This window comes from Zea mays, chromosome 2 (assembly GCF_902167145.1).
Source record: "Zea mays cultivar B73 chromosome 2, Zm-B73-REFERENCE-NAM-5.0, whole genome shotgun sequence".
Classification (NCBI taxonomy): Eukaryota; Viridiplantae; Streptophyta; class Magnoliopsida; order Poales; family Poaceae; genus Zea; species Zea mays.
In genome coordinates, this window is record NC_050097.1 from 121224791 (window position 1) to 121229412 (window position 4622).

Sequence of the window (4622 nt, forward strand, 5' to 3'; positions counted from 1 at the left end):
ATCTATCATCTCCGTTGGATCAAAAGGGGCATATCACTTTTATGTGTGATCTCTTTTCTTTTGATCTTGGTAGTGACTATGTATACAAGTTCCCTTTACATCCTTTGTGTAAAGGTGAAGCCTTGAAGCTTTTTAGTGTCGAGACACAACTGATTAGCTCTCAAAATGGAGATTGACTTTTTCCCTGCTGCTGAGATGCAGGAGTTGTTAATTCGCTCTCTTATTTAATCTATGTATTCCCAAACCAAGTCATTTCATCTCGCATGAAGAAACAGATGAACAACATGACCAAATGGATTTCTACCCAAATGCATGACCTGTTGCTAGTGAATGTGAACTCTCAACCCTTGGCTTACCAATGGTACTGAGAGGACCTGCTCAATGTCAAAGGTAGTTCAACAAGTTGGTTTTGCTAACTTGCAACTACATTGTGAACAAAGGTTGAGTTTAGAGATCGTTTTATCGAGTTGTCTAAACTCACTTTAGTTCAGCCTATCCTGAAGAAAACCTGGTGAAGATCATGTGAAGGTTATGAACATATGCACAGATCTTTTGCCATATTGGAATAGATTATAAGCATATGCATCTTAACTTTACATTGTTGGCCGAGGTACTTTGCCATCCACAGCTAACTGTTAACAGCCTAACCACAACTCTAGTCGTGCCTCGATCGTCTCACGTGTGTTTTTCTAGCATGTGTGATTAAGTCGATCCATGATTAGTGCTCGATAAAATGGGTTGGTTGCGAAGGCAGCATGTACAGATCCCTTCGCTGGTGATTTTTCGAGTCTCTATCATTTTTCTTGGACTTGGATTTTCTGGCTACTCACGAGTTAATTGTGATGTTATTCGACATCCATACTCATCTTGTGTGCGATGAATTTCCAGTGACCACTTGTTGGTAAACCTCTTTCTGTATGTTTTACCCAAGAGGTTGCATCTGATTCTGTTTGGGTAAAATCGCATATCTGCCGCTGGCTCAACAGACTCAGATAGTACAGTGTCATTAGAAAAAGCAAACTGCACACATGGAACCTTATGTGTTCTTCTAACAGATATCGTCTCTATTGGTGGACATTTCTAAATTAGCCTAAGGCGATACATGATATGTCCACTAGAGAAACAACATCCTGGGACACTCGCCTTTGCTTGGAGTTGTTTTATGGTTACCGCTGATATGGATAGGAGTTACATTATTCTCTACTCTTAAAAGTCTCTCGTTCTGAATCTCGGGATGAGATTCTTTTAAGGGGGGAGGGTTGTAACACCCCAGGTGTTTATCGTCTGCTCGACCACGAGTGCAGACCTTAATACGTGATAGCGATGAATAAAATGGACACTAAATTTTAATTATCTCACAAAGGTTCGAGTTTGGTGCCATTTTCATTTCGATAACCTACGTAATTAAAAGGGGTTCGAGAAATTTTTGGACTATCGAATCTTCGTTTGCTGGCGAATTTTGAACTATTCGGATCACACGCGTAAGTGAATACGGAAATCAGAAAACTTCTGACTTTATGAACAATTTGGAGCCCGCGCTGTCCGAACAGAACAATGCGCCAGCTGATTAAGTAAATCGTTCCTCTCCTCATGTGATCGTTGGCGTCAGATCAAATGATCGATCACTGGTGAGGTTCATAAAAATTAGACGGAACTAAATACCAGTCTCTCTGTTTTAATCCGTTCGTCTGTCGTGAGTTCGACATCGTCTTTATTTATCCCGGCTCTTCCTAAATTTTCGTGATGTTTGGAACATAGTTGTTCCGAAAATCGGTGCGTCCGGTGATTATTTAAAATTCATCGCTCGCGCGAATACGATTTCGGAAGCCCGACACCCTCGGATGATTTTATCTCGAACAGATTAAGAAGAACTCAATGACTAAGATTTCAGTGTAAAATAATTTAGTCTCCTTTTTGTTATCCGTGACATCGCTTCTACGAATTTTTAATTGAATTATCCTCTAGTCGAGTGTTCGAGTAGCGAACAGAAATCATCTGAAGTCAACTGAATCAAATGCAGATTAAAATGCCGAAGCCGAAATTCGTTTAATTCGGTCCATTTACATCCTGTCCGAAACAAACCAGACTATTGTAATAATTAGTACTGATAGCAAGTTATTGGTAAATGATTTAGTTCACTAATTCATTAGAATGAAATGTGTAGCCGTATAGCGTGTCAAGCTAGTGTACATCGCTAAAAATCATGATCCAAAATATCTCCAATTTATAAAAAAAGGGAATATAGAAAAATCTAAAAAAACAACAAAAATCTCCCAGCCCTATCCTCTACCGCCGCCCCTGATATTTTTCAGCCGCTGCCCCCTGCTCCTTTTTATCTGCGCGCGTCTCCTTCAGTCACGTGGTCTTCTTCCCCCTGCTAGCCGTGGCAACCGAGCTCCCCTCCTTCCCTGCCGGTGCCGCCCAGCCGCTCCCTCCTCTTCTCCCATGGTCGCTCCCTCTACCAAGATCGGTCTCTACAACTCCCTGCCCCAGCCGCAGCACCGTGATTTCTCCCTCCATGTCTCCTGCGCATGCTCTGGTCCCAGCGCCGCGCTCCTTTCTCCCATGCTACGCGCCGTACTCCTACTGCTCCCTGCGCGCTGTGGCCCCCTGCTCGTCCCAGCCATGGAGCTCGCCAGCCGGCCCTCCTCCAGTCGCCCAGCCCAGCAGGAGCTTCTCCCATGGCCGCGACGCCCTGGCTCCTGCTCTCCTCATCGCGCACGCCTGAGCGCTGCCCCAGGTGGTCGTTTGTCCTCCCGTGTCGCGCCTGGCTCCAGCTCAGACTTTGCTCGATGCCCAGTGCCACACGCTCTGCTCCCTACATGCCGCGGTCGCCAAGCCACTACAGTAAAACTATAAAATTCCGACGGTCGTATTATGTCCGACGGCCCCATAGGCAACCGTCGGACATAAGGTTATGTCCGACGGCCAACAGCGGCCATCGAAAATAACAAAATATAGCCGACGGCTGTCAGACTGGCCGTCGGACATTACCTTATGTCCGACGGCCCGCCCCTGGCCGTCGGACATTAGCTTATGTCCGACGGCCTCGTACCGAGCCGTCGGACATAAGGCTTTTTAACGCGCGGATCCGACCCGCGCGCCTTCAGTTTCACCCGACCGCGCGTCTCTCTATCTCTGCCGCCGCCGCCGTCCGAGGAGCACGCCGCCGCCGTCCGAGGAGCACGCCGCCGTCGCCGCCACGCTCGTCGCCGTCCCGCCCGATCGCCGTACCGCCCGCCCCCACTGCTCGTGCTCCGGCCGCCGCCGCCCCACCGCCCCGAGCTCGTGCTCCGGCCACCGCCACGCCCGTGCTCCGGCCACCACCGCCACGCTCGTGCCGCCGCCACGCCCGTGCTCCGGCCACCACCGCCCCGAGCTCATGCTCCGGCCACCGCCACGCCCGTGCTCCGGCCGCCGCCGCCGCCCCGTTCGCCGGTCGCCGCCGCCCCGTGCTCCGGCCGCCGTCCCGTGCTCCGGCCAACGGCCCCGTGCGCCCGCCGCCCGCCCGTGCGCCCATCGCCGGCCGGCTCTCCACACCCGCTAAGTGAGTATACTTAATTAGCAATTTTGTTTATTAAAATTGTATGCTTGTATTAATGTATTTGATTAGAATTGTATGTTTGTATTAATGTATTTGATTAGAAATGTATGTATGAATGCATTTGATTGTTTAGTTTGTTATGTCCGACGGCCAAAATTTGATTACGTAATTAAAGTAGCTTGTTTTAGTTTATTTAGTGGTACTTTAGATAATTTAAATTTTTAATTTCCGAGGGTAATTATTATGCCCTCGGAAATAAGGTCATTTTATATGATTTGTCATTTATAACAATGTTATTTCGTATGTAATATTGTATTGTGGTTTATTAGTTTAATTATTTAATAATGCACGATGATTATAGTTAATCATAGTGTATCGTAGTGTGAACAAACGAAACCTAGGCGTCACCCGTTTCGGCCCAACACACCTTACAAGCGACGCATGTGAGGTATGTTGGGCCGGAATTGTCCCTTTATTGGACAGCCTTGGTGTGACCGACAGAGTCCGTGTTTATGACAAAAGCATGTGCTCCTGCTTAGTTACGGCAGCATAACCTCTCTGTTCTCCAATTGCACCATTTTTAGGCGTGCGATTGGAGAACAGCGGGGTTATGCTGCCGAAATTTCGCACGACCACATGTTTTGTCATAAACACGGCCTCGTCGGTCACTCCTGGGTGGGTTTAGGACCTATCCTTTCCTACAGATGTAGGGGCGTGATTTCTTCGTAAAAACGGATGGTCCGTGCATTACTTATCTAATTAAGTTAACGTCTCGTATCTAGTATGGAGGAGAATCGTCGATGGATGTATGAAGGTTGGAAGAAAAGAGGTGCTCTATCAAGTGAGTGGGTGGCCAAGACTGATGCTTTTCTCGACCATGCTTTTGCTCGGTCAGAGACTGGAACCGATGTTAGGTGCCCTTGTAGCAAGTGTCGGAACATTAATTTCCTTGACAGGAGGACTATATCGATACATATTTGCAAGAACGGTTATATGCCAGGCTATGAGGTGAGGGTGCACCACGGTGAGGACCTACCTCCTCGTATTGTATCGGAAGTTCAGTCACATGAAGAGGAGG